The sequence below is a fragment of the Crocodylus porosus genome, unplaced genomic scaffold, assembly GCF_001723895.1.
Source record: "Crocodylus porosus isolate Cpor-Errol unplaced genomic scaffold, CroPor_comp1, whole genome shotgun sequence".
In the NCBI taxonomy this organism is placed as follows: domain Eukaryota; kingdom Metazoa; phylum Chordata; order Crocodylia; family Crocodylidae; genus Crocodylus; species Crocodylus porosus.
The window spans coordinates 174893525-174913233 of record NW_017728906.1 but is presented as its reverse complement, the minus strand read 5'-3'; the positions used below and the strand labels follow the sequence as shown (position 1 = coordinate 174913233).

The 19709-nt window shown below is 46.8% G+C and overlaps 2 protein-coding genes across 5 annotated transcripts in view; one reads left to right on the top strand and one right to left on the bottom strand.

Annotated features, from left to right (window-relative positions):
• LOC109306710 (alkylated DNA repair protein alkB homolog 8-like) overlaps positions 1-5472 on the bottom strand; it is a 32482-nt gene extending 27010 nt beyond the window's left edge. The window contains exons 1-2 of the mRNA XM_019530246.1: positions 5468-5472; positions 2766-2768 (exon numbers count right to left, since the gene is read on the bottom strand). The gene's annotated coding sequence lies outside the window, so the exon portion shown is untranslated. The remainder of the gene's footprint in view (positions 1-2765; positions 2769-5467) is intronic.
• A 2668-nt stretch (positions 5473-8140) lies between these two features.
• ELMOD1 (ELMO domain containing 1) overlaps positions 8141-19709 on the top strand; it is a 55972-nt gene continuing 44403 nt past the window's right edge. For 2 of the 4 annotated variants that reach the window (XM_019530242.1, XM_019530244.1), the window contains exon 1: positions 8141-8426. The gene's annotated coding sequence lies outside the window, so the exon portion shown is untranslated. Of the gene's footprint in view, positions 8427-8706; positions 8802-19709 lie in introns of those variants that run through there. The other 2 variants (XM_019530245.1, XM_019530243.1) reach the window with 2 other exon arrangements.

The following is a 19709-nucleotide window of genomic DNA, read 5'->3' as shown; positions in this document are numbered from 1 at the left end:
TTGAACAATATGGGTCCAAGGACAGAGCCTTGGGGGACCCCACTGGTCACAGGGCACCATGACGATTGACTTCCGTCAATTACCACCCTCTGGGTCTGACCACAGAGCGAATTTCCCACTCAGCGGATCGTGGTGGACCCAAGGCCACAATTGACCAGTTTCGCCAAGAGGTGATCATGGGATACCAGATCAAAGGCTTTTCTGAAGTCAAGATATATGACATCAATCTCTTCTTCCTTGTCCAGGTGATAGGTTACCTGGTCATAGAAGGAAATGAGATTGGTCAAGCAAGATCTACCCGCAACAGACCCAGGCTGGCTATCCCTCAGGACATTGACGTCGGCCAGTCCATTAAGGATGGCCTCTTTAATAAACTTTTCTAAAAACTTCCCTGGGATAGAAGTCAGGCTGATGGGCCTATCGTTTGCCGGATCCACTTTCCTCCCTTTCTTAAAGACAGGCACCACATTGGCCTTCTTCCAGTCTTCAGGCACTATACCGGAGCACCAGGAGTTCTCAAAGATCCGTGCCAGAGGCTAGGCTATGATACTCGCCAGTTCCTTGAGTACCCTGGGGTGTAGATTGTCAGGGCCAGCTGACTTGAAGGTTTCCAGCCTCTCAAGGTGTTCCTTCACGAGGTCAGCATTGATGGATTGCAAGGGATCTTCCTCACCCGGACCTCCCTGTCCTATAGCGGGCATGGGCGTCCCATGGGACTGATGAAAGATGGATGCAAAGTACCCATTTAATAGGCTGGCTTTTTCCTGGGCGTCAGTTGTCAGTTGCCGCATCTGGTTCAGCAGGGGTCCAATGTTGCCCTTGCTTTTCCTCCAGCTCCCCACATATCTGAAAAAAGACTTTTTATTGTCCTTGATACTTGTGGCCAGTTGGAGTTTAATCACAGCCTTGGCTTTCCTGGTTTGCTCTCTGCAAGTTCAGACTAGTGCAGAATATTCCTCCTTGGTGGTGGATCCGGTCCTCTATCATTTGTAGGTCTTTCTTTTTAGACGCAGGAGGTCTGCTAGCTCCCTACAGAGCTAAGGGGGCTGCTCTGCCCTTTTGCTGCCTTTTCTCTGAGACAGGATAGACTTTGCTTGTGCATCCAGGATTGCTCCCTTGAGGAGTAACCACTCTTCCTGAACTCGCCTCCCCTTTGGGTTGTGGTCCCTTAGGGGCTCACTGACAAGCTTCCTGAGCTTGTCAAAGTCAGCTTTCCTGAAGTCGAGGACTTCTGTATTGCTGACTGACTTGCCAGCTTTACGGTGGATGGTGAAGGTGATCAACTCATAGTCACTATCACCCAGCTTCCCTTTGATCATTAGGTCACTGATATGGTCATCCTCTGTTGCCAGTACTAGGTCGAACAGTGCTTTACCTCTCATTGGTCTGTAGACTTCTTGTGTCATCCAGACACGTGAGAAAGCTTTGTGACTGTTGGATTTGGCCAAGCACTCTTCCCATGAGATGTCTGGGTACTTGAAGTCTCCCATGACAACCATGGATCGGGAGCATGTGGCCTTGGCCAGTTCCCTAGCAAACTTCTGGTTAAAGTCCTGACCCTGGGTAGGGGGTCTGTAGCAGCATCCCACCATTGTGTTCCCTGTGCTGTATTCCCCACGAATTTTAACCCAGAGGGTCTCCAGCTGTCCACCCTGGGCGCCACTGTTGGCTTGCAGGGACACGTAGCTTTCCTTGGCACAGAGAGCTACACCCCTGCCCCTTTTGTCCACCTGACCTCTCCTATACAGGGTATAGCCATCTATACCTCTGGCCCAGTCTTGGATGGAGTCCCACCAGGTCTCCGTTATCCCTGTGACGTTGTATTTGTTTGTGTTAAGCAGGAGGACAAGTTCCTCCTGTTTATTCCCCAGCTCCTGGCATTCGTGTACAGGTAGGCAAGTGTCCCCTTGGGGGCCCTTGCCTTGTCCACAGATCGTTCCAGGGCTGGGGCAAGGGTGGACTAGCTAAAGTGCCTTGGCCTGCTGGCTTTGCAAAGGTTGCTCAGCGGGCCAGCAGTGGTGATAGTCCCCCAACCCCCGACAGGCTTAGTTTAAAGCCTGGTGGAGCAGTTCAGCCAGTCTGGCTGAGAAGAGCCTCCTCCCCAGCAGAGAGAGGAGGAGGCTGTCCCTTCCCAACAGCTCACTGCCTCTCTCGCCAAAGAGCGGCCTGTGGTCATGGAAGACAAAGCCTTCCCAATGACACCAGCACTGCAGTCTTTGGTTCACTACCTCAATCCTCCTCTCTCTCCTCAGCCCATAGCCTAAGACTGGGAGGATTGAAGAGAACACCACCTGCGTCCCCAACCCTTTAACCCCTGTTCCCAAATCACTGTAGTGCTTCATGACCTGGCTGGGATTGCTCTGACCCATGTCATTCATGCCCATGTGAATAAGGAGCATATGGTAGTGGTCAATGGGCTGGAGGAGCTCAGGGATCTTCTCTGCAGCGTCTCGGATTTGGGCTCCTAGGCAGCAGCAGGCTTCCCAGGCTAAGGAGTCGGGATGGCAGATTGCCCCCTCAGTCACCCTCAAGATGGAGTCTTCCAAGACAAACACTTTGTGTTTTGTCCTAGGGAGAGTGGGGGCGGTGGTTACAGTTGAGCCTCTGCTGCCTACCAGAGCTAGCAGCTTAGCAGGCTCTGCTGGGGCTGTAAGAGGTTGCAAAGCTCCAGCGGGGCAGGGACCTCGGTGCAGCAGGCCTTAAGGCCCTTGACCACCTTGGTCCAACCTCATGGCTGGACAGCATGGGAGGTGACCTTGGTCTACCCTCTGCCTCCAGGGGGAGAAGGGCCTGGCAGTAGGGGTCAATCTCCCACTCACCTTCCCTGATGGCACGCAGTCTCTGGACTGTGGCCTGGAGTTCCTCCAGCTGGTGTGTCAGAGACCCCAAAAGGGAGCAGACCTCACAGGAGGAGATGGCCATGGTCCTGGACTGCAGAGCCTGAAAAAGTGTCAGGCAGCCCCCACAGACGAGAGCCATAGGCTCCGTCTGTGTGGAGCCTGGAACCATGGGCTCCGTCTGGGTGGAGGCCTCTAAGGAACCAGAGCGGGGGGGCCACAGACCCCAAGGGGACCCTCGGGTTGCAGCATGTGCCCATCTATATGATGCCACTGGGAGGCTGGCTGCAGCTGGGACTGCCTACCCTAGGGGGCTCAGAAGCAGGGCCTCAGGCCCTTCCGCTGGCCCTCCTGTGCAAACTCTGCACTACCTCATGCGCTGGGCAGACAAGTGTGCCTGTTTGCGCGGCCTGTCCTGCCTGCCTTAGTGCTGTCTGCCTTACACAGACACCTCTCATCATTAGCTAGCATATCACGTGCTGGCTATGGTCCATGCTGTGGGAGAGGGGAAGCCAGGCAGACCCTGCTGTCTCTGCTGGAGCTCCAGCCAGGGAGTAGAGGGTCGGGGCCAGCCTGTTCACTGGAGCAGAGAGCCCTGGCCAGGGCTACAAAGCCTCCGGGGTGCTGAGGGACACTGGTTTAAGTTAAACCAGGAAGGGGTCTGGGACAGACTTTGCATAAACCAGTTTGGCCCAAATCAGTTAAGTCTGACACTACATTCAAACCAGGTTTATCTCAAACTGGTTTCAGCCATTTTTAGACTGGTTTGTGTATACTAAATGCCTGTTATATTACAGATTTAAACCAGTTTCTGGTCACTTAAACCAGTTTATGTGTAATGTCTGTCCCTACCCTTAGAATTGGATTTGATGAAGAGTGAAGACATTGCAGTAGTGCTGGTGGTATAAAATAGCCTTGGATCAAGTAACTAATTATGTGTTGACTTTGTAGAAAATTAAGGAAAGGATAAATAAATGTAGATCTTGAAAAAAGGGCAGAATCTAAGAAATTAATGAAACTTTTTACTTCATGAAATATACTGGACTGAAAAATTCAAGGACTTGAAACTGGAAGAAGTCTGAAATTCAAATCAAATGCTGCAAAAGCTGTCTAGAATTTATATACCAAACAAGGTTAAAAACAAAGAATTTACATATCAACCAAGCAAAAAAAACTCCAGACCCAAAAGGATGAACAACCATCTCAAGAACATTTTTAGTAGTAAGACAAGACCCTACAACCAAGAGAGGATGGATCTGCAAAGAAAGCTTGTTTCTTAGAGATTAGTAAGTGTAGTATGCTTATAAGTATTATTTTATTGCCAATAGTCAAACTGAGCTAGTTCTAGTAAAAATATTAAAGCAACTAGCAAAGTGAACAAGGAAAGAAGAAATGGGGACACACAATAATGAGAATGGGGAAGGAATTAAAGATAGCATTGGTACAACCCAAAAATTAAACAAACCCCTTGCTTTTGTACAATAAGGACAATGATGTTGAACATGTGGGCAAGCACAAGACGGCTAATGGAAATCAGTGCTTGGAAAGTGAACTTGCCACGCTGAACTTGGAAACAAATATAATATGTTCTGTGTGCTCAGATTAGGTGAACTGGATAATCTCTGACATAAATCTGAAAGAGCTGGTTCATGAAATTGCAAGGATTTTTATTAAATCTGTCAAAACGGGTTGGAACCATTCCATTAAAGAACTACAAATGTAGTGCCTAAATTTAAGAAGGTGAGGAGGTAATTAGTTTCCACAGAATGTCAGGGCTAGAACAAATTTTGAAATGAGGAATAATTAAAGATCTAGAGGAAAATAGAAAATTGGGTAAAATATAGATTTAACAAAAGTAGTTCATGCCAAACTAGCTTGTAAACTCTCTGATAAGAGTATTTATTGTTTAGGCAAGGAAAACATAGTTCTCATTTATCTGGACTTCAGTAAAGGGGATGCCACATGGGAAGTTATTAGTTCAGCTTTAAGAAGATATGGATTACCACAAGAATTGTATGGTGCTAAGGAATTGGCTAAAGAAAGATAACAACAGGTTGTGTTGAAAGAGAAATTATCCAGCTGAAGGGAGCTATTCACTCCTCAAGAATCAATTTTAGACTGATCTGAGTTATAGCACATAAAGTAGGAGTGTGTTAAGGAAACTTGCTGATAAAAGAAAATTGGGAGGTGCTTTGGTACAGAGGAGGATTGGAATATCTTATAGAAAGAATTAGAAGACCTTGTAGACAGGAGTAATAGAAACAGGATTAAATTTAACCATATTACATGCCAAGTTATGCACTTAAGGAATAAGAACAAGATTTTTTGCTCTTAACCAGGGTCTCAGCAATTGGAAATGACAGGAAAAAAAAAGAGTTAAGCATATGACTTGATCACAGGGTGAAAGTAGGCCACTAATGTAATGGAATCACAAAAAAAGGCAAATGGAATTCTAGAACAGTGGTTCTCAACCTTTTTAGACTTGAGGCACCCCTTGATAGACTTGAGGCATCTCTCAGAAAGTGCCAGCTCTTAGTTTTGACATTTTTTGACTACAGAAAAATGATAGGGCAATTCTTCTGTTGCAAAGAACTCAGAAAGACCACAAGAAGTCAGAACATATTTCATACTGTTGATTCCTTTTTGAAATCCCTAGGTTTGCCCTGTGAATCATGTTTATACACCTAACAGTGCTAACATTGACCCCATGGCACCCTTGGAAAGATCTCGAGGCACATATCAGGGGAAGCATTTCTAGTAGAGAAAGGGAAGTATTAATGCCATTGTCCAAGGTACTAATGGAACACTGTACAATGTTGCCACCCACATTCAAGAAAAATTAATTCAAATTAAAACAAATGCAGAGAAGAGCTACCAGGTTAAGTGGAGGAATAGAGAGTTTGTCTTACAACATAAGAGTAAGACAGGTGTACTTGTTTAAACTAACATAACAAAAGCTGAGAGGCATTGGATTGAGGACCTAAAATCCAGGGAGGATAAAAGAATTAAGTCACAGAAGATGGCTGGCACAAATGGGTACAAACTAGCTATGAAAAAGGTCAGAATTTAGAAGGTTTCTAATCATAAGATCAGTGAGGGAACAGGTGGGAATGAACTAGCTGGACCTTGACAAGTTTATTTAAGGGATTATATTAGGGGTGGGCACAGGCCGGCACATGGGCTGGATTTGGCCAGTGGCAGACTCCATTTCCCAGCAGCTCCTCCCCACGTCACTGCGGCCAGTTTGCGTGAAGACCCCAGCAGGATCGGGGTGTGATAGCATGGGGTCGGGGTTTCCAAGGAGACCGGCTCAAACCTTGCTGGCAGGGCGCATGGCTGGACAGGTTGCTGCTCCAGGGTTGGGGCCCGGATTTTTCGGTGATGACAGTGTCATCTGGAGCCAGGGCAGAGTTGCAATCTGATGCCTGCATGCCCTTGCCTGGGGTGTGCAGGTCCAGACCACACTGTCGCCACTGCAAAATCTTGGCCTCAGCCTTGGAGCAGCTCCCCACCCAGCAGCCTGCCCTACCAGTGCTGCTTGGGCTGGTCTCTTAGGAAACCCAGGCCCCATGCTGTCACAGGCTGCTCCTCCTGGGGTCTCCGTAGAAACTGGCTGCAGTAATGTGGGCAGGGGCTGCTGGGAAATGGAGTCCAGCTGCCAGCTGGAGCCACCATTTTGCCCACCTCTGGATTGGGCAATGTGGTTGTCTGCAACAATAAACTGAACTCCTTTGTTCCTCCTAGGACCTTCATGCTTCAGAACAAGGAGTGAAATGTTGGAGGCTGGTGATTTTGGTGCAAGGAACATGTTTGGTTTTTTTGTCCTTGTGAAAATTCATCCAAATTTGGTCTATTTAAAACATTTCTAAAACATAGCTCAATGGAGATGTTTGGGGGTTAATCAGCTAAATTCTGTGAAGTTTTCATCTGTATTGGGCCTGCTCTATCCTAGGCCTGCAGGAGCAGAACAGAATTTTCCTAAAATTGCTCCTCCCGGCTGCTAGGGACCACTGTAGCACTGGGCAGCACAATGGACAGCAAGGTTCCTGAGAGAAAAATGGCATGTGATTAAGTCAGGGGTGCTCAACCCCCAGCCCAAGAGCCAGATCCAGTTCCTGAAGCCATGTAATCTGGCATGTAGGTCTCCCACAGGAGACCTCCCCACCCCCCAGCCAAACTGAGCTGCGGGATTGGGCACTGTTCCCACACACCTGGATCCAGCTGTGCAGAACCAGTCTGGCTCCGTCTTGATGCAGCTGCATGGGGCCCAGGGAGGGACAAACGCAGCCTTGGGTGCCCATGGCCCAATACAGCTGCTTGAGAACAGCTCAGCTGGGGCCTGATGCAGCCACATGGAATTGGGCCCCACCGGGGCTGTTCCTGCACAGCTGGATTGGGCCCTGGCTGTGTTGCCATGTGGCTGGATCAGGCCACGGCTGGGCTGCTCCTCCAGAGCTGCACTCAGCTCCAGCCCTGGCTTCATGCAGCTGCGCTGTCCCTGGTGAGGCCATTTCCCCATGACTGCATCAATCCCCAGCTGACCCAGTACCATGTGGATCCAGCCCCCAGATGGAGCTGGCACTGCTCATGTGTCCTGCCAGCCAAAGAAGTCAAGTAGATTAAGCAATTAAAGACTGTATTACACTACACAGGCAAACCAGGCTGCATGAAGGTTGCAACCTTAATTTTGGGCGCTCCAAACCTTTTCATGACTAGCTTTGGAAACTTACATTTTCCCTATGGATCTGCAGGCGTGATACTTGCTCTCGAGTAGAAATAACTGGTAAAAGGGAATGAGGAGAAACATATAAAGCTGTCTGCTTGCAGGCAGGCCCCGAGCTGATTTCAAGATCTGCGCCTGTGGCTGGGGACAGGAACCGGAGTCTTCTTCCAACAACAGAGCACTCTCCTGCAGAGCGGGGAAGGGGGGCACCCTTGCCAGCTGCAAACATTAAGCCAGCTTCAAAGGAACATCTGGGAAAACACCTGTCCTGGGAACACAGGCCTATTTACCCAAGGGCAAGGACTGAGCAGCTTCAAAGCAGTCAATGGGGTTTCATTAAAGCAACACCTGCCTCCGCCCGTGAGTGCCTGGGAACAGGGTGAGCGGGGTGGGGGGATACGGCCCCCCAGGCCCGTGGGGGGGCGAGGGGAGGGTCTGGCCGACACCGCCCAGGGCGGGGGCGCAGGGGCCTGTGTGCACGGAGCATCCTGCTTCTCCGCCGCACGGACCCGCCCAGCCGCGCCTCGGCTGCCGCCGGCAGGGGGCGCCCGGCCACTGCGTCACCTGCGCGCGCTGCCTAGTACCCGCGCTGCCAGCGCCGGAGCTGCAGCCACCTCCTCCCCGCGGCAGCCGCTGGGCACGGGCAGGAGCGATGGGGCTGCGGTAGCCGCCGCGGGGCAACACACCGCGGGCGGCGGAGGAGGCTCCTCTGCGGCGGGGCCGGGCCGGGTTTACCGCGGGTCGCCTAGCGACAGCATCGCCCGCGCCGCCGGGCCGGGGCAGTGGGGCGGGCCTGCGGCGGCCGGGGACCCTGCGACCGGCGCCTGTGGGAGCGGACCTGGAAACAGCGGCGCGGGGAGCGTCCGGTTAGTGTGTGTGTGTGTGTGTGTGTGTGTGTGTGTGTGTGAGGGGGGTCTGTCTGTGGGGCGGCGAGTTGTGGAGGGGGGGGGTCCAGAGAGTGTGTGTGTGTGTGTGTGTGACAGGGAGTGTGCATGTATTGGGGGGGTGCGTGTGTGTGCGTGGCGGGGTTGTGTGTGGGAGGGATGTCAGTGTTCAGGGCGGGGGGGTGAGAAGGAGAAGAAGGTTTTATTGCCACGGCAGGTGGATGCTGCGCAGAGCTGCAGTCGCCGCCAGCGTCTGGCCGTGTCACGCAGTCCTGGCTCGTTCAGGGGCTTTCAGGGTCTGGTCCCCTGGTGGAGGGAGTTGAGAGACTCGGTGCAGTTTGGGCTCGGGGCATTCAGGTGTGTCCCTTCACCCTCAGAGGTTCCAGGCAGGATGGAAACCAGGTGGTTTCACAGGAACAAATGGTTCTTTTGGCACCCCAAGAGGGGAGCAGGCTGGTAGGCTCTGGGCAGATATCCAGGTGTATGGCTCTGCAGCATCTTTTTATGTCATGCTGATGGCTTGACAACTGTCCTCATACCAGTGGAGCTGCCTGCCAGGACGGTGGTGGGAAGCAGGTGTTGAAGGGGCTGAATCTGGCCCCAGGTGTTTGTCTCTGTTGCACGGTTACAAACTTGGAATAGCTCCCTGAAATTACAGGACTTGCAGCAGCATAAGGGAGATCAGTCAGGGCCCTGGTCTGCCATCATCCTCTACAATATTAAAAATTCAACTCGGTCTCAAAGTTTGCTCCATAGTCCTTAAGGCTTGCAGTCTTCAATTTGATATGCCCTTCTTTCCTTTTCAGCCCCTTTAAAAAAGATATTCGAATAGTGGCTTCCAACCTTTTTAGAGTCAAGGCACCTATTGTTAGGTTCAAAGCAGCCCTGGAAAAATTCTTCTTTTAGTTTTTTGATTAGAAAAGTAATGGAGCAATTTTTCTATTGCAGTGAACTCGGAGACCACAACAGGTTAAAGTATTTTTAACACTATTCATTCCCATTGGAAATCTTTGGGTTTGCCTTGTGAATCATGGTTGCATACCTACCAATGCTGACATTGCATGGCACTCTTGGAAGGATCTCAAGGCACCTCTGGGCACAGCACCTTGTTTGAGAATCACTGTGTTAGTGGAAAGAAGCCATGGTTTATACAAAAAAATTATGAGAAATACTGTTGTAATCCAGACACCTTGATGTTCAGATCATAACTGTTCTGGTTACAAAGGTTTTTGAAACAAAGGAGCCATTTTAGAAAGTACTTGAGGGATACTATGTATCTGCAAGCTTTTGTGATTGTAAACCCAGTTAATTGGTTCTGCTTTCCCTGAAATAGTATTCATACTTGAAAGAAGAAGTGAAATTAGAATAATAACGCAGGAAAGTTAAATGTGTTTTATGTAAAGCACATTTTCTTGATGCATGGCTGGCTACATCCTTACTCCTGCTTCTGTTTCAAGCACTTGGTTATATGTTAAGAGACAATTATTTTGTGTGCTTGTCCAGCTTTGTGTAGTTGAAATGGTTTAATGCATGTGTGCTGCAAACCTTAGTTAATTGAATACAGGTCTCCAAAAAGCCAAAGGCTCACTACTTGTAGTAATTTCTGTGAATGGGAGTTGCATATTTCCTATTCTGTTACTCAGCCCTAAATAACCTAGATTCTAAGAGCAGTAGTGTAGAAAGATTCTGTCTCTTACTGTGATTATTCACTAATGTTTCTCCAAACATGGCTTAGCTAGATCCAGTTCCACATATACTTTCATGACTTAGTTTTGTATAATGTTAAAAATGAGTCTTGTTTTGGGGGGAAAAAACCTGTCCCTGGAAATACTGTATGTGGATTTTAGCTATATCTTTTTGGATTATATTTTCTACTCTGATTTGTTCTTGTCTGAAAATGTTATTAGGCATTGCTTGGCACGGAAGTTGTATATGATATTTAACATTATATCAAATGCAACATCTTATACTGAAAATCAGTAGCCATTCACGTAGAAAAGTCCAGGAAAGTTTTTAATAACAATTGAAAACTAGAGATTACCTCTATATCACTAGTAACTTTTCTGTTAGTTTTCCTGCTTTAAGCTGAATGGTTCCATATGCTTAACCACAGGAGATTTTCATGTCAGCTGTTTATAGCATGCCTCTTTAATCCTTTTATCATTCAGTCCTCGCAAGATGGACATTGGGCAAAGCTTCGGTAGAAAGAACTAAGGACAGCATCAAAGTGGCTGAAGTAACTTCCACTCGGCTAAGACTTTTGTTTAACAAGAAAAGATAATTTTTTGCTCACCTTGCCACAGGCTGCTGGCTCATTAAAACTATCCTGAAAACATAACTGGAAAGTTGAGCCATGTTTTTGCCTTAGATTGTTCAAGGCTGTGCTACTCTAGCAGTTTTGTTTTTATAGTAACCAGCTGTATTGGTGGTAAGAACAGTAGTAGAGTTAATTTCTATTTGGGTCCAGGTGGCTACTGGCATTTTAGGCCCCGGTACATGTTACATGTAGCACAGTTAACATGTTCCAGGGGCAAGTCAGCCACAAAGGTGTTCCACAAACATCTGTGTCTGGATTATATGGCACCAGAAACAGAATGTGTGGCATGCCCCTTCACACTGAAGTTATCAATCAGCAATTCTCATTGTCAGCATCAGGTCCCGGGCAGCCCCAGGTCTGGAACCTGTCTAGGGCTGTTCTGGTCCAGCTCCTCCCACTAGGAACCTTTTCAACCCTTGTGCCTGGCAGTTTAAAAATATCCCTCACACTTAAAGTGCTGGGTTGCTGTAAGTACCTGGGCTGTCCAGAACCAAGTCAGACAATCAGTATAGTTTCTCAGCTTTGGCCCCAGAAGTCCAAATTATGGGGATTGGCTGTAGGCTGCCCCATTGTATGATTGAATCTGAAGAGTTTTATGTCCTGTCCCAAACTTTGCACATCTGGCATACCAGGAAGCAAAGTGTTTGAAATGGGATATAACATTTCTCAGATCCCAGTCATGTAATGTTAAACACTTTTTTTTTTTTATTCTAAACCTGTTCAGAGTAAATTTGTACTTGCAGCTGAACTGTGATCAGTAGTGGTTCAGTTGTTGCCATTGCTGGGACCCAAGAGAGTATTATTTTCCCAAAGGGTCATTTTCAGTGCTAGCAGAAAATTGCAGACAGAGAAGACTAGCTTACTCTGAGAACAAGTTCTGCTGGTCTTAATGCCCATTGAGTGAAGGTGAATTGGTTTCTACTGTTTGTGAATATCTGCTAAGCCCTTTGAGAGCTTGCTTGTTCCTCTTAAATCATTTGTTGCTCACTTGTGTAGATCAAAAAAAACCTGTCCACGAAGGGAGCTTAGAATATTTTAAGGAGGTTTGGGAAAGAGGGGGGTGGGGTCGTTCTCTTCCTATGTGGAAGACGGAGCTTGCTGACATGCTACAGGAAAGCCATGTGGCAAGGTCCAAGAAAAAAAGGGAAAGGAATAAAGTTAAAGAAGATGGAAAAATAACAGATACTCATGAGTCACAGGTGTTTGAGGGTTGGATTGATGGGTGGGAGACTGATGGAAATGGGCTGAGTTTAAGAGATGTTTTGCAGATATGAGGACTTAAGAAAGGGAAACAAAATTTAGAAGCGCTTGGAAAAATGGCATTGGCCTAGAGGGTACATAGGAGATAAAAGATGCTGGAATTATGGTTTTTTACCAAAAATGAATTTCACTTATGATCTGATAATTGCAATAGATTCCTTCTAAGGAATCCACAATGTTTACGAAGTGCTTAACGGACGCTAGTTAATCTGTGTAAATAGCCCCCTGCTGTAGGTTGGTATTATTGCCACATTACAGATAGTCGGAGAGGTCCGTAGATAAGCAACTCACCCGATGGTAAACTGCAAATTCATACAAGAGCTGAGAGTGAACTCAGGAACTCCTGGCTCTGAGCCCAGGGCTCAATCCTTTGGACCATGTGCTTCTTAATTCATCGTTCATTTGCAATTTAATACATGCTTTTTGTTTTAAGGCAATCAGGAAAGAAGGCAGTAGTTGGAGAGGTTGTAGTAAGTATGTACTTTACTAACTAGAAATGTGTTTGGTTGATACTTTCTGCTATTTGTGTGTTCACGTGAACAATTCTTTAAGTCAGTGTTAGTTAGGCAGGTATTTCTTTGAAGTAAAACAATTCAGAGAAAAAAAAATTCACATTACATAAGTCATTCCATAGTCAGGAACAAAAGACTCAAAATGCATCAAGATTAATAAAAATTAATAGTCTGTAGATCAGATACATGCACAGACAGTAGCATGCAAATAGGATGACCCTCCTCTACAGTTTGTAGTTGGGAGACAGTGGCCATTAGGAGCAACTCATACACTAATAATTTATATGATAACAGTGCTTACAAGAAGGATGGATAGCTAGTAAGGATAGAAATTCACTTCAGGCATGAACTAGTGTAGTTCCTGGAAGTTTTACTTTGTTTCCATAACTCTGACATGGAAGAATCTGTTCTCTCTTATGACAGATCTCCAAAACTTGCTTTGACAAAACCACTATCCCCCTAGCAGGTGACATTGTTCAGTCACTCTGTGTCCTGAAGTCACTCATAACATTTTTGATCTGGACACAAGCTATCGATTGGTCCTGGTTACTTGGAACACTGCGACTTATGAGTTTCTTTGAGAAGTTGCCCTCCCCGTTTTTACTTTGGACTTGTTGTTCTCTTGAACCAGAAATAGCAAGGCAGCTTGGGGAAGGTGCATGTGTATGCAGTATTAAGCAGGAAGGGATGTTCTTGTTGCACCAGCCAAGGAGGAGAGGAGAAGGCTGCTCTCCCAAGATGGGGAGAAGATGGAAAGTTCTTCCTCTGATTATAGGTGGGACAGGGAGTTGTGAAACTGCCATTCCTTTTCTTTAAATTATGAGCACAACAAACCTCATACCCATCTACTGACATTGGAAGGCACTTTTCCAGTCCACCATCGTCTAGTTTCCAGGAAGCTGTAAGAGAGCCTTGTTTTGTCTTATATTGAAAGTTCTTGGGGAAGGGACTGTCTCTTGCAGTTTGTTTGTACAGCAGTTGAACATTAATCCATAAAAAGGTGCACAGCAGTATACCATGAGGAGTAGGTGACCACTGTTTTAAAATAAACAAACCTAGTCTCTTCAGGCTTTCCTTGCACACCATGTTTTCCAAACCTTTATTCATCCATGTTATGCTCTTTTGTATACCCTCCTATTTTTTGACGTCATTCTTAAATGTGGTGTCCAAAACTCCAGCTGAAATCTCAGCAGCACTGACTAGAAAGGAATTATTACCTCCATTGTTCTACATATGACACTTTTGCTAATACAGGGCTGTTGAACTAGTGTAGGGGTGGGCAGAATATGGCCCATGAGCTGAATCCAGCCTGCAGGGGGGCTTTGTCTAGCCCACAGCGTCTTCCTTGGTCCTGTCTCGCCCAGGCACTGTCTGGCTGTGGTGCGTTTTGGCGCCGCCTGGGCACGCAGCAGGGCTGGGGCAACTCCACAGCTGGACCGCCTTTCTAAGCAGACGAGGCAGTGGCAGCTTTTTCCATCTAACAATGCCACTGGCCTCAGCCCCATGGTACCAGCGGGGATCCTTGCCACAACCCCAACCCAGCCTACCCCGCCCCTGGTTCAAACTCACCTGCTCACACTAAACAGTAGCAGCAGCAGTGCCGGTCAGGCAGAAACTGGTGTTCAGTGCAGTGGAAAAGCAGCCCCTTCCCCTCATCTCTGCCAGGAACTTCCTGCTACAGCCTGCCCATGGACAGCCCTGCAACTCTCCTGCCATCATTGCCTCCAACCTGCCCTGCAGGACAGCGGTGGCAGCACAGAGGAGTCTCAGGGTTGGGCTCTGGGTGGCTGTAGCAGGAGGCGACGAGCAGCGGTGAGACAGATGGGTTGCTTTTCCCCAATGCTGAGCAAGAGTTTCTTCCTGGCCAGTGCTGTTGGTGGTGCGGAAGCACTGCAGGGTGTGGGTTTCAGGCTTTTGTGGGGCAGGGGTGAGTACTGACTAGCTCAAGGGGGCGCGCACAGGAGGCTCCCATGCATACCCCACCATACCCAAATCCCACAACCACACACAATCGCAAACACCGCACCCACCCACACCCTTCCTCATACCCTCCACAAACCCCACCACCCCATACGTACTCCCCCCCACACACACACCTGTGCACCTTGGGGGAAGGGGAGAGGCCCTGCACCCATGCGCTCCTCCACACATACTCCCTTTCCATGTACCCCACAAACCCCATACCCACCCACCCATACCCCCATTATATAGAAGAGTAGGACTTCGTTCTGAGCTATTATGGATTCACCTCTGTATACATGATGCAAAAACACAAATAAGGACAAAAATATTTTTTAAAATAAAATCAAAGTATTTTATTGTGGATTTTTGATTTTTAGTATGTAATTTGGGTTTGTTTTCCAGTTCTAAGATGGCAAACCCCCTTCCCAAACAGAGTACTTCCAGGGCGAGGGAAAGGACTTATGGTAGCAAAGATCAGGGCTTAGGGGGTGGGCTACTGGTCCCAAGATGGTGACCAGGGGGCCATGCACCTGTCAAGGGCCAGTGCTATCCTTGCAGCCCTCGACAACTCACCAAAACTCATTAAGTGGCCTTTCAGCCAAAATAATTGCCTGTCCTTGAACTTGTGGCCTCAGGCTGCATGCAGCCTGTAAGGGGTTAACATGCAGCTCCTGGGCTCTTACCTGGCTGCTGCTGACTGTTGCCATTGCTGTAGAAGCAACCATAGTCTTGGGGCTCCTTCTCCCTCTCTAGCTTCTGCTGCCTGACCCAGCTGCAGGGCGTGGGACAGCACAGGACATCCCCACAGTGCTGGAAGAATTGGCATCCTGGAACACCTATGTGGCACAGTGCCACAAGGGAGCTGATGATCAGGTGGGGTGGGGTGGGGGGTGCTCACCTGTACACATGTGCTGTGGGATGGGAGGTGCCCACCTGCATGTGCAGTGCAATAGGGAGTGGGAGCACCCACCTGTACACTTGCACCTCAGGCCATCTCTCTTGCTTGTCAAGTATTTTAAATACTGATCTTGTCCTCAAAAGTGCTTGCAACACCTCACTGCTAGGTGACATCTGCAAATTTTTAAACTGCAGTCTCTGTTCTATTATTTATTTTGTTAATCAAAATATTGACTAGAACTGGATGGAGGACAGTGCCATCCATGTATGAATGACATGTGCCCCCAGAGACTGGGGGGGCACAGCAACCACCCACAGGCGGTGATAGTGGGGGTGTGGTGGCAGTAAGCGGGGTGCTTCTGCAGGTGGCCACAGTGGTGTTGGGAGTGGGTGCTGTTGGCAGGAGTGATCGGCAACTGCCTGCAGCTGCCACCAGCAGTGTCGGCAGCAAGCAGGTGGTGGTGACCAGTGACCACCCACAGGCGCCACCAGCAATGTCAACAGCACTACTTTCACGGGGTGCACCACCAATCTCAAGGGGGGGAACGTGCATCCGTGTGCACTCCCTGTGCCTCACCAATGCATCCATGTTTGCCAGTGAATCATGCATATGAAATCTCTGAAAGTGATTTCCCTCCCTTCCCAATCAGTTATGCATCTACCATGGAATGGTTTTTATCTAGACCATTTTTCCCTAACTTACTTATGAGCATGTTGTGTGAGAAAGTGTCAAAAGCATCTATTACAACTCCCTTGTCCACTAGGCTGGTCACCCTGTCAAAGAAGGTGACACAGTATATTATTGACAAATCAGTGCTGGTTGTTTTTATCACTTCATCTTCTTCTACGTCTCAACCATGGTGCTGAGGCCTATTGTGGCTTTCTTCATTTTTTGCAGAATAATTGCTTTGTTATTTTTTCTGTAGTTCAGAACAGTGAAAAATAAGAGCTAACAGTCTCCATGGGGTGGCTTGATATTATTGTGAAGGGTTATTGTCTAGGGATGCTTTGATTCTAGAAAGGTTGGAAATCACTGTTCTAGGTATTTACAAATCAGTTGTTTGGTAACTTGTCCCAGCATTTTTATAATTTTTTATAAGCATAGGGTCTTCGCAGTTTTGCAGTCCTTTGAGATCTTACTTATTCCCTAGGAGATCTTGAAAATAATCAATGGTGGTTTAGAGATTAATTCAAGCTAGTCCTTTAAGTACTTTATGGTAAATGTACTCAAACTGATGTATGGGACGACATCTGCCTTGTTTAAGCAACATTCTTTAACCAAGTTGCCTTTCTGAATGAGTTTAGTATTAAAGGTGCCATTCTGCCCTGTCTTCTAGCTGTCAGTTAACATAGTAGTGGCAAACCAGTTGTTTTGCCCAGAGAATACAGGATCATAACCATCCTTCAGTACAGTGCAACTCCTGACTTTTTTTTTTTCTTCTGCCAATGCAGTCACTATCTCTATCCACCTCAGCACACAGGGCCAGTATCTAGCTTTCCACAGATTGTACATCCTGTCATTTTTCAAGAACAGTATTTTCTACTGTGAATTTGTGGACACTCGGGCTTCTTGGTTCTGTTTATCTCATTTATTGAAAAAGAAAATGGGAAACGTGCTAAATGTACAATCTACATGAAGTAATAAAAATATGGGACTTAGAATTTGCTCCACATCTACTAACCTTGGTAGAATGTTTCCCTGTATTTGGACCTTGCAATGAAACTATTGTATTTATATATAATTTTAATTTTATTTGAATGTCCAAAAACCTTCTATGAATGAACTTAAACAAAAATTTGCTCTATGTCTTTCTTTAATGATAGTTTCTTACTCTCTCAATTCACCCTATTCTTTTCTTTTGCAGCAGATTATGTTGTATGTCTTCCTGTCTTTTTTCCAGTGTGTCTCATGTTTTATTTTTCCCCAGCCCACTTCAACATTTAAATCTTTCTTTTCCTCCATATTGTGTTTTCTGCCTCCTTCCTGTCTCTCCTCCCACCATTTCTTCCCACTCACTAAACTTTTTTTTTTTTTTTGACATACCACATTGATCTCTCTCCCATATGCCAATGTACACACATAGCTTTTATCAGTTACTTACTGTAGGCAGGTGGGGTGGAGGCAAATATTTTTCAGAGACAATCCCCAAATGACAAGTCAGCTCTTTTGTTCCAGACATCCCTCCCAGCTATCAAGATTCAGGTGATGGCTCTGTTTCATGTCAGTTTCTGTCCATTGTTAATTAATACATTGCAATCCTTTTCTTGGCTTCAAAGCTGTTCTCTGTTCTGAGGAGAGACGAAACATTCTTTGTTTCTGTCTTCTAACTGCCTCAGACCCCCATGATGCCCATTACCAAAGTGGGATGTTTCAATCCCAGAACCCAGAGGGATAAAGTATCAGGTTGTCCCCATTATATCCTAGTCCTTTACCAACTTCCTTTTACATCTCTTCCTCTGCCATGAATAACTCCAGTGCCTGTTGAGGTGCTGCTGAGAGCTATCTCAAGCAACAGAAGAGTGAAAATGGCCTATTTATTGACAAATACATAGTTATTCATAGGTTTCTGAGGAGATCAAGTAAAAATGACAAGGCTGCAGTAACTTGTATAGATTGGGGAGGCAGTCAGTAACAGCTGACGCCCAGCACCACTCTCTCCCATCTGTCAGGAAGTTGCCCCTGGATTGGCTTATACTTTGGTTCACATTTGAAATGTTTTCTTCAAGGTCCTTGACAATTTTTATAAAATTAAATCTTACAGCCTATAGATGTAAGAAGCTGAAGGCACTTGTTTTGGAAACCTTCCTCAACACCACAAGGAAGTAGGTTCTCCAAGCTCTGAAAAGACATGGAGCAAACTTTGTAGTGTAATCTAGTGGTGCTCAACCTTTTAGCCTTGCAGCCCAGATGAGTGAGTGGTGCAAAGTCAAGTCTGCAGGCCAGATTGTGTTTCAGGGTGCCTGGCACTACCCCCAACCTGGGCACCAGGATTATATCCTGGAGGCCCGGCACCACTCTCTCCCATCTGTCACACTAAGATTGGGCCATGGGGCCCTGGCACAGCTTGTGCACAGAGGTCAGGTACTGAAACGAGTGTACAGGACCTGCAGCTCCCCATAGGTCAGGAGATTTGGGAGCAGGGAAGTGCTCCTTTCCTGCCACCAAATTTCCAGACCCGTGGCAAGCTTCACTAGCCAAATGACATGGTACTATGGGCTGGATGCAGCTCTCAGGCTGGACGTTGAGCATCCCTGGTATAATCCAGAAGAGTATTTTGTTATGCATTCTTTGCAAGGTTACACTCAGAGGAGGAGTCCTGGTTTTCTGCGTTATCCAGAAGAGTTTGTTTAATGTCAAGGAGCTGAATCGGTTGACTTTAGCATTTCCTGAAGGGCCATTTCTCACTTTTTTAGCCTGCTTGCCTGGGCTTTTCAGAAGTACAGCATGTTTCTTGCTACCTTTGTCTGGAGTCCTGTAATCCACAGAGGTACTTGCACTTAACACTTTCCATAAGAGCATCTCAGAGCTTTGCAACCATGTCCCTGTGTGCCATACTGCTTGGTAACTTGCATGTGTTGGCTTGCCCTACTGGGATAATTTATATCCTACGCCTTGCTACAATGAGCAATGGCTCCATAAAATATTAATACCAGGATAAGAGCTCCCAGACATGTACCATCCCTCTTTTGCTCGCTCATATACTTCTTGTTGTTTGATGGTAAAGCTGTCACTGGAGTACAAAAGCAGTCTGGATGCAATAATAGGAAAGCTTTGCACCATATGGAGGATTTCTGCTAGATCAGTGTGACTCATGTCTGAGTCTCCTGACTTTCTGGGTAATGCTGCCACTTTATATTTCTCCAGCCTCAAACAACTATGGTTTTGTCCTATGTCTCTTTGGTTTTGTCAGTTGTTATCCAGATTAGTGTGAAAGTGGTTTAAATGCTTGTTGATTGACAGCTGGTTCAGAGTTATGCTAATCCAATGGTTAATTTAATCCTGTTTGCACCAAGCAAACCTTAGAGAAGGAATTAGGAAACATTTATCCCTTGTGTAATTCCAATGTCTTCAGTAGCGTTACAGCAGAACTGCACTGTTAACAGGGGGATAATGTATATCCTCCCCATAAACTACTCTGTCCTGGGAATCAGCAGGGCTCTGAGACAATTCTAAAGTCATTTTAGGAGCAAGTAATGAGGATAAAACTGAAGCAAAGACACTGTGCCCTCTACTGTTGTAGGCAGCCAGGGACCAAGTAAAGTGGGGGGAAATAGGCAGCTTTTTCTTATTTTCTTTTCTTTTTTTTTTTTTTTTTT